Genomic DNA, 18885 nt, shown 5'->3' with positions numbered 1-18885 from the left:
TTTACTTCCTGAATTTAACGAATAATTGTATAATTAATAGGGATTAGTATAATGAAGTAGTTTATATTTTTAAACCTAGAGCGTAATTAGAAAAAAATGGAATGATTTTAATTATATAAAGTAATGTTGGACGGTTATATATAAAAAATTTAAATTAGAACTGATTCAAAATAATATTTAAATGATTTTGAATGATTTTGATTATAACAAGTAATATTGGACTGTAATATATAAAAAATTTAAATTAGAACTGATCCAAAAGAACTGATATTAAAACTAGAATTAAAACTGGAGTTAAAACTAGAATCGTACTTATAAATTTCTTAATTGAATCGGAACTAAAGCAATATAAATAATAAAACTATTTATATGTATTAATTTCTAACTAATTTAATAACCTTATTACCATATATTGCATGTTAATAATTAATGAAAAAGAAATGATATCATTAGAGAAGTTAGTTAATTACAACTAAATAAAAAAATATGTTTTTTAAACATGAAGAAAAAATATATGAAGTGCTATTTTTTAGCACTTTATTTATATATATAATATGAGATATATAAACATCATATGTACATGTTTATATTGTAATATTATATTTATATTCTATTATATTATATAAATAATACTAGAAAATAAATTTATATTAGAAAATGAACTGATGAATGTGTAATATTCTGGACAATAATGTTCAATATGTAATACATTGTCATTGTTATATTGTACAATATTGTTATATTGTACAATATTGTTATATTGTACAATATTGTTATATTGTAAGTTGTGCTTGCTAACCCCATTTAAATAATTTAAAATAAATGTAAAAATTTATGATTTACTAACAAAGTTATTTATACATTCTTGTATGGATTAATTGGGCCGTACATAATCTAATATATTTATTGGTAGGCATATAATGTTTGCCGTCGGTAGTTCAAATTAACTATATATCGTTATCAGTGTATTACTATTAAAATTATTATTAAATAAAATATTCAAATGTTTAGTCTACTGTTATTATTTTAGAAACGCTAGTTTCTAAAAAATAATTTTGATAATCTCTTCCAAATTGAGGCCATCGTGCTACCCGCGTCTATTCAATTTTAGTAACATTTTTAATTTTTATGTGTTAAATTAACGACCTTAGCCCAGTAATAATAAAAAAAGTGTTAAATATTGCTAGTAATAACAAATTATTATATATTTGACTATAAAATAAATACGAAAAAATTCATAAATTTTATTCTAAAGGTTTATATTTATACCTCTTAAGTAAAAAATAAATAATTTTTTTTTAAATAATTATTAATAGTTGTAAAATATTTTATAATATGCAATAAATAATCTATACATACATATATATGTGTATATATATTAATATATATTTTAAATAAATCTAATTTTCTTTAACAAAACCGTTTGCCATTTAGAATTTATATATCGTGACAGAAATATGGATACATAATATAAAAAGGATTATATATAATTAAAGATCGTTAAAAGAAAATAATTATTTTTGATATAATTAAATATAATTTTTTAATTTTTATTCAATTTATTTAACTTATTATTTTCATTTTTGAAAAAGGCTTATTGGTTAATCGTTGAAATAATATTATTTTCGTTAAAAATTAAGCTTATTGCAAAAAATTATATTTTTTAAAAATATTTGAAAATTAATAAATAAAAAATGTTGGTGATTAAAACAATATTTAATAAAATATTATTATATCTTATTGAAAATAAAATATAATTTAAAAAAAAATAAAAAATAAAAAAATAAATAAAAAATGTTGGTCATTAAAATAGTATTATATTAATATATAATATAATTTTATGACATCAAACAAATAAATTTACGTAATTAAATTTTTTTCTGAAGTTGTTTTACTGAGTTTTTATGGGAATCCTTTTTACTAAAACGGTTTACAGGAGGCGATTTTTTAGACTATTGTACTTAACTCGTAAAATATGCAGCACTATGTGCCATATTTTTATAAAAAAAAAATCTTTCAACATCAATAGGAATTTCATATAAAAATATTCTTAAGTAGTTCGGTAAGTCTATGTGTAAACACAATAATAGAATGATACTTTATGTTTGCAATTTATTTTGTAATAAATAAAATTTATTTTTAAATATTGTTTTAATAAACTTCATTTTTAAATAATTTTTATTTAAAACAAAAATTATTTAAATAATTTTTATTTTAGATAACTAAATTATAGAATTTAGTTATCTATATAAATATACTTAATAAATTTAGAAGTGGAGCATGCAATGTTGTTGTAATTTTTTACTTCATAAGGAATGAAACAAATCTTTAAAAAAAATAGGCATACAACTTTCGTCTAGACTATAACTTTTTTTTTAGGAATAAAAATTAGTTGATGGAAAATTTTCAACTCAGACTTCACTCAACCTCACGAATAAATTCACATATAGGTCACTTATTCGGTAAAACTTTTTATGCTTCCAACATTTTAACTATTTTTTTTATTCAAAATAAATTTTATTTTTTTTAGAATAGAAAAAAATTTACTCTATAAGTCCATACTGTAATTAGAATTATTTTAAAAAATTTTTACTATTCAAAATATTTTATGTCGCACGTTTTGTCGTAGGACTAAAAAATGTATTGAATAAAATATTTGAGGATTAAAAATTATAGAAAGTAAACTTTCATGGCTGTATAAGTCCTTTTAACTGAATTTTGTATAAAAATTTTGGGGACTTTTTTCTCATGGATACAAATATTGGCGCCATTTCAGAAACATGTTCCTTAAATTGGGTCAAGTGTGTGCATCACTTCCCCTAAATTAATTTGCCTAAAGTTCAAAGATTTAACCGAGCTCAGTCAAGTAGTTTATTTTAATTACTTTAAATTGGGGCCAGAAAAGATTCACGTTTCCTTTCATAAAATTAATTTTAAATATTTTTTATAAAGCATGGAAATTTTTTTATATACAAACCGTTGTTAATCCATTTCGGAGCTGAACGTCGAACGGTGTTAAATTAATCCATTTCAATGTTTTTAAAATGCAAAAATGACAACAAAAAAAATATTTATTTTTACTTCAAAAAATAAATAATCGCATTTAATTTTAAATTAAATATATTAAATATTTGTATCTTTATTTTTTTAAATCAACACATATTTTGTTTTTGTCAATGGAAATTTTAAACCATAAAATGCAGTACAACTGCAGTTTTTATTTTCACTTTTTTTTTATTAAAATTTTGTTTTATTTTGTAAATTTTTTGTTTTTTAATTTGCACTTCCGATTTTTGTTTTTCGACACAATTTGTAATTTTTTTTATTTTTGTACATTTAAAAATGCGCTTTGTTTTTTATCAGTAATGTTTACTGTTCACAGATTTTGTTTATATTTTTCAAAATTATTTTTTGTACATTAATTGTTTAAAAAATATATGTATATTTTGTTTTTTTCTTTTGTATATAAACAAAACACGCAACGGAATACACAAGAACATAAAATAACGGCGGCGATTTTCAAAATTATTTAAAATATTAACAAACTATGGCCGCATGCATACGGTGTAAAAGTTTCAAAAAACTTTTCACCCTACGAAGGATACACAACAACTGTTTGTGCCGCGGTCGAGCATCAAGTAAAACAACCCTTGTTCCATTTCCAATAGTAGCAACTCGTTTTCATTGCTGCATGTTCGGTGGTGTTACTGTTATCAAACATGTTCGCTGTGTTGCATTGTGACAATGCAACATGTTGCTGTGTTGTGTTGATACGAAATGGTAAAATGAAACATTGGTTTACTTTTGCGTTTTATTTTACATTCATATTCTTCTCGTTGTTCTTGTTCTACTTTTTGTGTTTAACAGTTTGTGTGTGAACTGCAAAGCGGTAGCAACAACAAGAACAGTACTTAACGTAAAAATTTCACTGTTCCATTTTTTTCTCATCTGCCTCCAACATGTATCTCATTCCATTGAATTGTTTTATGCCGGTGGCACTGTTTGTTGTTAATGATTACCAACTGTTTAATTATTTTCAAATTTTTAATTTCTTATAAACAAATTTTTTTATTTAAATAATATTCTTTTATTAATATTTTTAATTACATGATATGATACGATTTTTGTTATATTTTTATTTAATAAATATTTATAGTTAATGAAAAATCTATATATCATATAGTATATATCATGCTATAAAAATTCTGAATTGCAAAATGTTTTGTTAAAGAAAATTTGTTGTATTTAAAATGTATACAAATATATGTACACATATATGTATATGTTTTTAGAAGTTTATTGTATATTATTTCATAATTAACCATTATTAATAATTATTTAAAGAAATGATTTATATATTACTTAAAAGGTATATATACATAAACTTTTAGAATAAAAAACTGCTTGTTCAGTTCTTTTTGTATATATTTTTATTTTTGTACTCAAATAATATATAGTTATATAGTTTTAATAATAAAATAAAGTAAACTCTCAGCAATTAAAGCAGCTCATATAATTATTTTTATTTTATATATATTCTCTAAGTAAATTTTTTCAATAATATATAAATTCTGAGCCACCTTTTTTTTATATATAATATTTTCTATTAATATTTTTAATTATATGATATTGTATAATTTCAATTATCATCAATTACACAATCAAGAAAATCAACAATTATTTAAAATCTGCTCCTTATTAGAGACCCATTGTTTCCTTAAATTTTGGAATTGAAAAAATGATTCCTAATACCAAGTACTAGTAAGATAGTTTTCAAAATCAAAAATTTGGTTTTTTTAATGGTTAATAAAATTATATATGTAGTTGAAGCCAGTTCTATAAATAGTGCAGTAAGTGCAATTGTTGTTTACTAATAAACTCTAAAAATAGACAGAACTTTCATTTTTAATAAAAAAAACTTAAGAAAAGTCGAATCTGTGTGTCACACACAAGTCCACGGTTCGAATTAGAGAAGGTTCCATTTCAGACATTTGTAGCCCAAAAATTAAATACGACAATTAAAACAATACATGTTCCCGAACACCACTGATAATAAATATTGGCAGTATCTGACACAACTATTTATTTAACTCAAAATATGTATTTGTTAAAATATAACATCTAATGTTTGAATTAAAAAATTTCTTTAAGATTGTTGTTTGAGGTCATCACCTAACCTCAAATAAACTATAATAACTTCAAAATTAACTTGTCTATATTAGTAATACGTCAATTTTATAAACTTGAACTTAATGTAACATGTGCCTGTTCACATTTATTGAATATATCAATTTATTGCAATTTAATTTATGAGTATATGTAAAAACAGATCTTGGGAACTCATTAAAATTACTCGCGTGAATACTGCAGGACTTACTGTAAGATTTGCTGCCATTCTCTAGCCACTGTTGTATAGAAACCCAAGTGGAGAAGCTGTGTATTTTGTTAAATACTTATTGTATAAGTTGTAGAAACTCAAAGGGAAAACAAACAATTTTCTCTGTAGATGTCCAGTTTTGGCCTCCAAATAAGAGACAGTTTGTCGTACTGTTTATCGGTAAGGATTAAAGTTCTGTTAAAAAAATCAAAATTTAATGAAATGGATTTAGTTTTTGTCCTTTCTTATTTTAAGATTTTTTACGTGAGATTTGGTAGCAGAACGGCGAAAATTCGTCTTAGCGTCCTAACGTCTTAGATTGCATTGTTTCTACATTAGTGTTATTAGTTGTGTTTTATGACTGTATTTCACATGCTATAGTTACATCATTTCTTAATAAAGACAACTTTATTATGAAGTTTAAGTTTAAGATATTGGTTCTGGTTCATTTTGTGATATGATAGCAATATGTGCCATATTTAAAACAAAATCCATACAAAAATGTGCTAGTAGTTTGAAACTAACAAAGCAATATTTAATATGTATTAAATGTAATTGATGTAGTTATTAATATGTAGTTGATTTACATATTAATACCTTATATCAATAATGTTGTAACAATGTTTCCATTTGTCTCATTTAGGCAGTTTTGCTCCTTAAGGCCACTAAAGAATATAATTTCGCACACAAAGACAAACGGAAATATTCTTTTACAAAAGTACAACTTCTCTTCATACATTATAAGATGTTTATATCGACATCTTTTAATGATCCAACTGAAAATTAATTTTTTAATAAAATCTGTAATTAGTTATTAATGAAATAATATATGAGATCGGAGAAGGTTTTGCCTATTCTTATTCAGGCAATTTGATAATTTACTATACGAAGTGCTTTCATATAAATGAGCTCATCATAAACAAATCAATTGATTTAAGGCGAATAATGTAGAATGCAATTCTTAAAAATAGAGTTCCCACAATGGATATGACCAAAATTTAAACATTTCATCATACGTTTTATATATAAAATGTAAACAAACAAGTTATTTTACAAGCATAAATCAGTTTATGTCAATGGAAACGACCAAATCTTAATTTGATTAGCAAAAGTAGTTTTAACTGGAGTAGGTACCTCGTATTCAAATACTAAAACTAGTAAACGCATATTGACCATTGAAATAAGTTGGCAACTCTTTCGCAATGACTACATAATGATGACGATATCTACAATACACACGTACAAGTTTGAATTTGCATAAATGTATGTTGCATTGTACAGTTGTTCCAATTAAAAATTTTTCCCTAGTTTTGCGCGCACAATGCCGGATTCTTTTGTGCTTAGTTAGTTCGGTTTTCGTTCCTTCCTCTTGCTTTTACTTTTTCATTTATTTTCTGTTTCTGTTTCTGTTTCTATTTTTGTTGTTGTTTTGTTGGTCTTTGCTGTTTGTTCAGTCCTTGGTTTTTCATACTATGTACATATGTACGTACGTATTTCCACTTTACGTGTGTTTTGTTTCATTTTCAGTTTGTTTTATTTTCAAAACAAAAACAGAAACAAAAGCAAAAATACTACATTTTGGACTTTTATTTTGTTTGGCGTCTTATGGGATTTTGGTACATTTTTGCATTAAATGCATTTCAGTTGCATTTCTTTTGGTTTTTGATTTTTCTTTTTACTTAATTTTTGCAACACACAGAACTTTTGTTTTTCACAGCAACATTTGTTATGATGTGTGTGTGTAAGTATTGTGTGTGTGTGCCTGTGCTAAATTTGTATGCGTAGTGTCAGTTGATTTTTCTGACAGTAGAATTTTTTATTTTCCTGTCTTTTCAAAAAACATTTTATTTGCAATTTTTTTTTTGTATTTTGTTTTGTTGGCTACTTTCCTTTACTTTTGTAATACACTAACTCTGCTCGCTCTGCCTTATGCGGAGTTCTTTATTTTAATTTCATTTTAAGAATTTCAAATTTGTTTTATTTCCTTTTCGCATGCCACTTGCACTTGTACTTGTTTATAGTGTGTAAAGTGTTGTATAGTTTAAACTTCTAAACACTTAAGCATGTCCTTTCTTCAAGGACTTTGCTAAGAAATTGTTTAATAAAGCATCAACTTAAGCAATAACAGAAATAGAATTGGTTAGACGGGATTCAAAAATTTTTTTTCTAATATATATATATATTTCTTATTTATAATATATAATAATAGACATTATATTAAGTATGAATGTGATATAATATTACACATATTTATATATATTAATATAAATATTATTAATTTAATAATGTAAATATTATTATTAATATCTAATAGGAGTAGTAATAATAATATATAATAATGACATTATATAAAGTATGAATGTGATGTAATATTACACATATTTTTGTATATTAATATAAATATTATTAATTTAATAATGTAAATATTAAAATCTAATAGGAGTAATATTAATTATGTAAAAAAATAGGTCAAAAGGGTTTAAGAAATTATAATTATTAAAATTAATTTAATAGAAAAAACACAATGTCCATCTTGAACTTGTTATTCCAAAAATAAATTCTCATTTGAACTTATGAAAATTATATCCATCTAATAAAAACACATTTCTAAACCGCAATAAAATAAAAAAAAAATATTAATGATACCCCTTTATTAACAAATGCTTCAATTTTTAATTAAATAATGAATTTTAAATTGGTTGGTGCCAAACAAAAATATTTGCATCGTAAAATATGTTGAACAACCAACTGAACATGCAGAAAATTACAATTTGTTTAAATCTCCATTGCGTAATTTAAGGGTGCAAAAAATCCTGACCTGTCCTAAAGCCAAATCGGAGAATTTAAATGCAGGCAACAAAACATTTTCAAACACAACTACACACGTACACACATAAACCCAAAAATGTAAAACAAACAACACAAGTGGCTTAGGAACTCTATTTGGTTTCAGGGATTAACTCATTATGAAGAAAAAAGTACAAAAAAACAAAAAGAAAAACAAAATGCGAAGAGAAAAGATTTGCGCAACAAAAAAAAAAAAAGGGTGAAAGATTCCTTTTATGAATCACGTAGGTATTTTTTGTCTTCCTAAGCCTTGTATGATTCATAAATCACTTAATTATTCAGAATATATATTAGCAATAAATTTTATTTGCATAAACATGAAAAACGAAATAAATTTTATTTTGAAACTATTTTATATCATATTCGTAAACAATACTCGGTAAATAGATGATTTAGTAGGAGAGAGTATTGTTCTATCAACCCCAACAAAACAAAAAAAAGTTTTATAAAACGTATGTGTGTAGGGGCTCTATGATATATAGTAAGGTTTAACGTGTTGGATTAAAATAGTGACCAATGAAATTGTGGTGGTACTGACAAAAACTTAATCTGTTATTATACAGTCTATTTATAGCAAGATATAATCCATGGTCTGCTATACATATTTGATTAATAACAGACAACCCCCCTCTATAATATAATTAAGAAATCCGGTTTGTTTCCTACAAACCAGTAATGCATGAAGAAATTTAAATAACGATTACATTGAATAATAATTATTTATTAAGAGGACTGACTTTTTAAGATAAATGTGGTTAATAATACAATAAAATCACATAAAGTTAAAAAAAAGTGTTTAGAGTAGTTCTATTCATATTTTCGAAAAAGGTTCTTTTAATTTTAAGATGACTGAATTATAAAATTCAAAGATGCGGACAATTTTTTGGGTAATGTTCTTGGTGGTCTTGCAGATCTTGACTCCAATCTTAGCCATACCTAGTAAGGAGTGGTTTTCTAGTCTAGCTTTCTACCTTTTCGTACCTTTTTTGAAACTCAATTTTTCAAATTAGATTGAAACGAGCAATTATGGACGTCGTTAACGAGGAATTCTGAAACAGCTTGGACTTGAATATATTGAATGGAGTGATAACTATACACTGTCTTTTAAAATAGCATAAGGTGCAGTTAAAATTAACAGAAACCATGAGTGCAGACTGATTTGAAAGACACAGAAAAGTCACTACATATTCTTACAAAATATTGAACTCGGCTTACTGCGTCAGGCCGAACCCCGGTAACGAGTTGTTATGACCAAACAAAGGAAAGGAAGGAAGTAATTTACAAACTAAAAATTATTGATAGAAGTGGTTATATTGTGCTCTTAGTGAGATAAAAATTATGGAAGCCATTACTACCACTTAATCAAATTATTGATTTGAATCACTGTTGTTTCTGAAGCAAAAAACTAGAAAAAATAAAGCAAAATTAATCCACATGAAAAGTATTTTATTTTAGTATGATGACGCTAAGTTCCATGTATTTTTCGTGACCTGAGAAAAACTGATAAACCTCAGTTTTAAAATATTGACATTGGACCACTTCTCCAAAATGTTGGCAAAGAGCTGAATAAAAAAAAAATTAGATGATTGTGTTCTTTATGAGCCGGGTATTAACGTATTATTTACATATCACTGCTGCGATATGCATCAATAAGAACTTATAAACCTCACCTGTAAAAATTCGATGTAGTATATAATATATATGCATGTTCTGATTCCTGCAATATTTTCTTGTATCTGAATATAAGATATCGGAAGCTAGCTGTGGAAAGTACATCTGCCCACTTATTAATGATAAAAAGTTCTTCAATAGAAGTGTAAAAGTTTCAGCTAAAAATTGGGTGAAACTAATCGAGGAAAATGGGTCACATTTATATAAACACAATAAATAAACTAAATAATTAAATTAGTTCGAACTAAGATAAAAAAATGATGCACGTAAAATCATTTACATATTTGGGCAGCATCATCACGGATAAAAGTGGTGCTGAAGATGACCTCTCCGTTCGATTGAGTAAAGCCAAGTCAGCTTTAGGACAGTTAAATAGTACGTGGAATTCTAATCAAATAAGTACTCGTACTAAGCTACGGTTTAACTCGAACGTCAAATCAATTTTGTATTACGGATGCGAAACGTGGATAATCTCGGCGCCTATTCAATTGCGCATCCAAGTATTCATATATAATTGCTTAAGAAGAATACTGAAAATATGGTAGCAGGAGCATATATCCAATATTGGTCTTTAGAAATGCACGGTACACACACAAGCCGACACTGAAACTAAAAGAAGAAAATAGAAGTGGATTGGAAACACGCGCAGGCAAACACTATCCTGCATAACAAATCAAGCCCTGCGCTGGAATCTACAAGAACGAACCGTGGACTAGAACGCACACTACTACTGGAACTAAATTACGAGAGAAGCCGACAACAGCGTAAGATTTAGAGATTGCTGAGGCTCTGAGGAATACTGTTGATCTGGAATACTTTGGGGGTAGCAAACTTTCTTGAGCTTGGGAGAAACTTCTACAAATAAACATTTTGGCTAATACTTTGTTGATTTAAGATAATACTGCACATACATATAACCAATTTAAATAGATGAGGTTGGATTGCGAGATCATTTTGACAGATAATTGGGGTTATTAATCAATTTATTTACTCAGTGTAGATTTGTTTAAACAAAAGACAAAATATTTTTCAAACATTTTTTGTTTTTCTGTTTTTTTTTGTTTGGTATTGCTGCCCTATGCTCCTCCTAGGAGTTAAAGGATTTAATATATATATTTTTTTTTTTTTTAATTAATGACATAGACAGGTGTGAAGGTTATTAGGGTAAATAACTACTGAAACAAATCAATAGACAATATTACAATGTAAATAAAATTTATATTCTTCAAGTTATATTCTAACCCTTCAATGTAAATAAATTTCGAGGAGTGAGTATATTTCTAAAAACTTTTTAATCGGATTTCGAACAAATACATATGAAAAAAGATTCTAATAAGCAAATGTGCTTGATTATTGAATAACAACTTGATAAGATAACATTTTAATAATGTATTGTATGTATTAATATGCAATAGAGTCTCTATATATTAAATATGGCATAAGTACAGAAAGTACACAAAATATATTATGATACAAATGAATATATACAAAGTATTTAGCAATAAATAAAAAAAAACGCAAAGGTGTTTATCAAATAAATGATAAAAACAGACAAATCAATCTTGAATCCTTTGCGCATTTTAAAGTTCATCCTTAGGGGTTCAAAGTCTGTCTATCTGTCTATTTGTCTGTTGATCCGTTTGCCGGTTTATTTTTTTTTTTTTTTTGCATGACTCTTTTAAAGGTAAGCGATACTAAACACAGAACGTCGTACATACGTGTATGTGTGTGTGAGACAGATAAAAATTTTCTCATACATTAGTGTTTAGTGCATTTATTTTATTTAATAAAATTTGGTCTGTCCGCTGACGTATTAAAAAAGCAAAAATTACAAACACATTAAAATGTGATTGAGCGCACACATGGACTTAAACTCACAAGCTGGCTTACATGCATTCAACACACACTCACATATGCCAGCATAAATAATCAACTGCGAGCAAATGTGCAGAAAAGCGAAACAGAAGTGTGTGGAATGAGAAAATACAAAACACAAAAAAAAAAATACATTAAATTTTGAAGTTTTCAGTTTTCCGAAATCATGAAAGGAGCAGATGTTAATTTTTTTTTTATTCATTCAAAGCATTTTGTATATGTTGCTGCTGTTGTTGTTGTTGTTGTTGTTGTTGTTGTTGTTTTCGTCGTTGTTGTTGTTTGTAGTTGTTATGGCTGTTGCGCTAGTTTTTGTTGTTGTTATTATTATTAATATTGTTTTTATTATTGACGTTGCTTCCTTTGACCACTCAAGTATGATTGTCGTTGTTGTTGTTGTTGTTGTTGTTGTTGCTTATTTGGTTTTTGCTTTGTTATTGTTATTGTTATTACTGTTGTTGGTTGGCGGTTGGTTGCAGTGCGTTGCTTCGGTCCAATAACCTGAAATGGAACCGAATCGTTCATTCATTGTACTTTCCAAAGCGTATCCTGAGGCTCTGTTGCACAATTGCAAGTTTGCCTACTGACATCAACTGATGAAAATAAAAATGCTCAATTAAATAAAATAATTGTTGATTTTATTTTTTAAATATTTTGTTTAAATATTCATTGAAAATAAAAAAAAATCATTGGAATAAATACATATATACGAATTAATATCATAAAATGAAGATTAATAGTTGCGTCTTCTAAGTGAATGTAGCTTAGAGGTGTTGTTCCATTGGTGGCTAGCGACTGTGAAGTTACTGTAGTGCCGACTATTAAATTAATTTTATTAAATGAAGAGATTAATAATTGCGACCTTTAAGTGATTGTAGTTTAAGGGTGTTGTTCCATTGTCCTGGCTGGCTACTGTCAAGGATTTTATTTATCACAGCCCTGCAGTAACAATAACAATGATATCAGTCTAGACACCACGCCAAAGATTCCATTGCTAATAGTTGTTATTATGGGGTCAGTAGGCAATTGATAAATAGAGCTCTCTTTTGACGTACAAAACTTACACCCAATATGTCGCTCATCCTACTTCAACCTACCTGTGCTTGCAAAGATGATATCACAGAAAGATGAAGCTGCACTGTGAGTTTTTGAAAGTTTTTTTTAAGATATTTGGTTCTTTACAAGTTGACGATGACTATTGCATTGGAATGAAGTATGAGCTATACGAGCTCAATCACGACATTGATTGAATTAACATTTCGCTGGCTTAGTCATGTCGCGAGAATCCAACTATGATCCAACTAAAACGATTGTTGAATCAGCAGTTGATCAAGGACTGATAAAGTTGAATAATCAAGCTAAATGACGTTCAAGAAAGAAATACTATAACGTCTGTTGCGTCAGAATCCAGACTCACTCTGATCAAAAATAATCATACAAGAATGATATTCTGTACTTTGCTACGCAATCTCTTCAATACAAGACAATATCAGTTAAAGAATTGCGTTCATTGAAAACATAAAAAATATAGTAGAATTATTAGTATTATTTACTAGATATTATGTTTATAAAGAACTTAAATTCGACTGTTTGGATATTGACTGATAATATAAGTTTGTATTTCAAATATTTGTAACGATTTTTAAGGTGCTTGTATTATTGTAAAAGTTATGTTAAATTAACTATGAAATACCGTGTGTAATATGCGCTATTTTCAAGTTGAAGATGATATTATTCTTTCAAAAGGTGAGTGTACAATTTTAAAAAAAGTAATAAAATGCCTACTTAGGAATATTAAAATTATGTTATATATCCAATATAAGCCGCTCAAACACTCTGTAAGGTATAAACAAACCTTAACGAGTGTTAAAGATGATGTTAAGCTTTTAATAGTTAAAACTGATGGTGAGCCTGAAAGTTATAGAAGCCAAAGGTACTCAATATTAGAAAGTAATGATCGAAATTATAGAAGTACTAGATATGTTATATGAAAAAATATGGCCAATATTAGCACAATTACAAATAGATATATAGATAGATAGATAAGTCCCAAATATGGAGAATATAGAAAAAGAGAGAAAAATGAAGAAAAAATGAAAAGTTTTAATATCATAGGTAATACTTACAATAATGTATGTACACATATATATTATAATTAATGAGAATAAATTATAAATTTAGAAATTTCTTGATATGAGAATGTTGTTAATTTATCACACTTCCATTAATATTTGAATAAATATATAATCTAGTTGACGACATTTAAGCCATGACTTAGATTTAAGTTTAATCTTAGATTTAAAAATAAATATTTGTAAAAAAAATATACTTTTCAATAAAAAATAAAATTATGGAGAAAAAATTGATGGTCTGTGTTCAGCATACATAGATTAACATTTGAAGGAATAACGATTTAGGTTTAAATACCACTAAATACAATTATTATATAAAAAATAATAAAATAATAATAAAAAAATGTATTAAAAAATATATAAAAAATATTAAAAAAATATATAAAAATAATGATGTACACATGAATTTAAAAATTTATTAAACTTACCGGTGCTTTCAAATTTAGTGGTCCACATAATCATCCATAGTATGTACATCCATATACCTATGTATGTAGGATAGTCGTCGTATATTATTTTATATGCTCATAAATAAACAGTTGAAGATAATTATCATTACAAAACTGCTTCAAATTATTATTCTTCAACGAATTCTTTGAACTCATTCAATATAAGTCTGAATAATATTTTACACTCATTAAAAAATAATGACGTCATTCATAAAATAAAACAAAACAAATTGTACTGTTATATGTATATCAAAAAAATTACACCAAATATTATAGTGATAGCATTTAAATTTTATATAAAATGGTTTGTACAAACTTTAAAGCGAAATGTTGTAGATTTTAAATATAATTTAGCATAATTAATAACTATTATTTCACTATTAACTATTTATGATAAATGAAAATAATGCACTTTGGTTAATCAATAACGCCACTTAAGTTTTTGAAATGACACCGGCCGGCCACATATTGAAACTAAATAAAACTAATTCTAATCAACTCTCAATCACTAATCAAAGCAGCAACTGCAGCAACGGGACTGCAGAGATAGGAACTCGTTCAAGTTTCTTTCTCTTCACACACTACTCCGGAGACATATCTTTGCATATATCTCTGATCTCTCCGCATAATTTAATTGCTTGAAGTTTTGTTAAAAATAAAAACAAAACAATTTTGATTTTTTTTGAAAAGTGAGGCAAATTTATTGTTATTAATTATTAATAAAAAAAATTAAACGGTAATATTTGTTTGTTTATTAAAATTTTTGTATTTTTTTTTATTAATAAATCGATTTGAAGTTTACGCATAAATATGAAGTACGTGGAATTGAATGAATTTACTATAGTTTTGAACTGATAATAACTGTCTTTCAATTTATTGTATTTTTTGTTGTTATTATGATAAATTCTTTTTTTATTTAATTCAAATTCAATATCTATTCTGTCACATTATATGGTGATATTTTACAATTTTTTAATAAACACTATTTAAGTCATGATAATTTACAATTAAGGTAGTTTTACCTATGGAGAGCTACTCTTTTCTTTTTAAATTAAGATTTAAATTAAGATAAATATTAAAATATTCATTTAAGTAAATAGTTATTTACTTAATATTTCACTCTTAAGAACAGTGTATGAATATATTAGAATCGATCATATTCATGGAAAATGAATTTCTTTTCTTAAAAAAGCCTTTAACATATTTTCATTAAATATCAGAAATAACGCACTTTTTTATTTTAATAATTAAAGTAAATATAAAACTGACGGTTTGCACTTAAAATATTAGATATTTTTTAAAAAAATAATTTCTATTTAATTATTTGCAAGAGTCATCATAACTAGAATGGTATGATGACTCTAAGAAGTATCAAATAATCCTCATATTTTATTAGCGGTTATTACTACTGAGTGTCCCACATATGTCTACATATATACATATCATTTTATTTTATTTTACTTTATCTTATATTCATAAATAATACTAAATTGTATTATTATGTTGAAGCTATTTGAGCCAATTGCACTTGAGCACTTTTACTCTTTCTTAACTCGTGGTATTTTCAAAATCCCTCTTTACGCCTTCACTGGATTATTGTTAATCACTTCATCAGACTAGGCAATAATTGTCCTCAGATCCGCATATCTCATCGAGGAGCTTGTAACCATTCTGAGATTTGATAATGCGTTGTAAATAAGTCTGTCAGTTTTCGCAAATAATTTTAGAGCTCTATCCTTTATGTATTTTATGATGAGATTAATGTTGAGGTCCATGAGGATGTCATTCGTATTAACAAATAATAAATAACAAAAGCAAATACTTTTTTACAAAAGTACAATTTCTCTTCATACATTATAAGATGTTTATATCGACATCTTTTAATGATCCAATTGAGAATGAATTTTTTTAAAAAAACCGTAATTAGTTATTAATCAGTTCATATATGAAATCGGAGAAGGTTAATACATACCATGTTTCCACTATTCTAATTCAGGCAATTTGATAATTTACTATACGAAGTGCTTTCATATAAATGAGCTCATTATAAATAAATCAACTTATTCAAGGCGAGAAAAGTCGAATGGTAAATATGTGGTAAATTATGCTAAAGGGTCTTAATGAGCAAAACTGTCTAAATAAAACAAGTGGAAACGTGTTATATTCTTTTTCTTCACTCCATTGCGTTCCCAGGAAAACATTGGGCCGTGGACACATGTTATAATTCTGTAAAACATTTTCTCTATCTGACAAATCATTCGTGTGTAAAGGATAAACTAAGGCACACATATCCTCCAACAGAAATGGCACAAACGAAAAGTTTTACAGTTTATATATATAATCTTATGTAAAAAAGTAGAAAAATATTTTACAAAGTATTGTTATGTAAATAAAATCTAAAATTCTACACTATCTTTTGAATAGGTATAAAAAGTATAACTCGATATTAAAACTAATGAATTAGTATATAATAATTTATTATATAAAAATTATACTATAATTGAACATTGTAGAATTGTTGAGTAATTTTTGAATTAATATAACTATAAGTAGTTTTAGTGGAAAAAATAATTTTTAATATTCAAAAAGCTTCTAGCAATAAAATTGGTAAATTTATATATTATTTTAATACTAATATTTTTTTGAAAGGTAATATTTAGGCTCATGAAAACAGTATTGCAAAAATTCATAAAAGGACAGAACTGAAATCAATTAATTTGCACAATGTTTGACTAATGATATATTGACACATTTGTTTCAGTACCTGAACCTGAACGTAGTATTAAAGTATCTACTTTCTACCTGTGACTTACCTTTAAAAGATCTCTATTGATGTTTGTGCTTATATGGCAGCTGTTGCATTGAAGACTACACATTATATCCATTTTCTAATACTGATTTCTTTGTCTATTGTTGGATGTCATGTGGTGAGCAACATGGGCAGTAACTTGTTCCAAAGAATATTTCGTACTTCGTTTCTAGCTTTGTGTTTTATTCCAATGATCTTTTAATATAATTTTTTACTAAAAATAATTGGCACAAAATCATTGATAAAATATATAGAAATAAATTAAAAAATAAATAAAATATATATAAAATCATCTCACAAATAAAATTTAAAGAAATTAAAGACAAATAAAAATAAATTTTATTAAATACATAATTAAATATAAAGAACTAAAATCAAATAAGATTATGTAATAATACAACATAAATTGAAACAAAATAAATTAACTTTATTAATATTTAATAAGACTGATACAGATAATAACGCGAGCCACCGGGGTCTTGAATAGTTAACTAATTAATATGGGTGTAAATTATATTGCTGATTTTCTTAAACATTGTTGAAACTTTTCGTTATGGTCCAATATCTCAGTTCTCTGTAAGATTTCTAATTCGGATTTTGAAACCGAGATCTATACTCAACGTCTACATAAGCACATTGAAAAATCACTGGGGGCAAGACTTTATTACTTATCGTAGAAGTCATTTGCTTAACCAGTCTGGGCAACCATTAGTAAATACAAAGGTATCATCTACAAAAGTAGTTATGTATGGGGTTTTGCTAAGGGTAGGCTAGGATAGGTGCTGAAGGTCTTTCCTACTTTGAGAGATTGGTTACTTCGTTATTTGTTTTAATTATAGTTTTTTTAATTTTGAAGTAGTTAAAAAAATAGCTATCTTTATTAAAATTTGTTGTCATACATGTCTATCTTATTTACTATCTTATCTTACTATTACTATTCAACTACAAGACGGTTCTATACCTTATCCTGTTGTATTTACTCAGTGATATAGTTAGCAAGTAATAGAATTACCGATATGTTTGTAGCAATTTTTTTGAATAGCTTAGCTTCTATCAAATCTCTAGTAAGCTTCAATCTTAGCAGTTCAGGAACTCTAGCCTATTGTTAACATGTTGGCTGGGATTGTCAATATCTAAGTGATATGGTTACTAGGATATTACGGATAAATGCAAAGCAGACGAGTTTGCCAAAGCAGGTGTTAAGATTAGGGATACAGATAAGGAATAAGGAGCATTTGGCAGTGCAGACTTGTTAGCCACGTTTACTTCTATTTAAATAGCATAATCGTAGATTTTTTAACTTTGGTTTTCATGTCCTTATTATTGTTCTATTGTTCCATTGGGTAAACTAACCAAACTCCAAGTTTGCACATACAACTCAGGTATGGCTTTAGGTCAACTATATAATGGACACTGAATCTAAGTTTCTAATTTGGTGGGGTACGAGTTCAATTCTTGTTACTTGCAGTCTCAAACAATTATTTACAAATAGATAAGTAACAGAAATAGTTCCAAGACCACTGACGATGGGTACTTGGTAATACTCGAAACAGCGCTCAGCTGAAAATTCAATTAATTAAAATAATAAAAAAAATTGTTGTTGTAGAAGTTTATTGCTGTTTAAACCTCTCTATTAAATATAATAGTTTCTATTAATTAAAAATAGTCACTAACATCTTAACTGACGTTAAAATGCAATTACAGTCAAACTTTTATAACTCGAAGTAC

This window comes from Teleopsis dalmanni, chromosome 1, assembly GCF_002237135.1.
Source record: "Teleopsis dalmanni isolate 2A chromosome 1, ASM223713v2, whole genome shotgun sequence".
Classification (NCBI taxonomy): domain Eukaryota; kingdom Metazoa; phylum Arthropoda; class Insecta; order Diptera; family Diopsidae; genus Teleopsis; species Teleopsis dalmanni.
The sequence above is the reverse complement of the archived record's forward strand: the minus strand, read 5'-3'. Positions refer to the sequence as shown.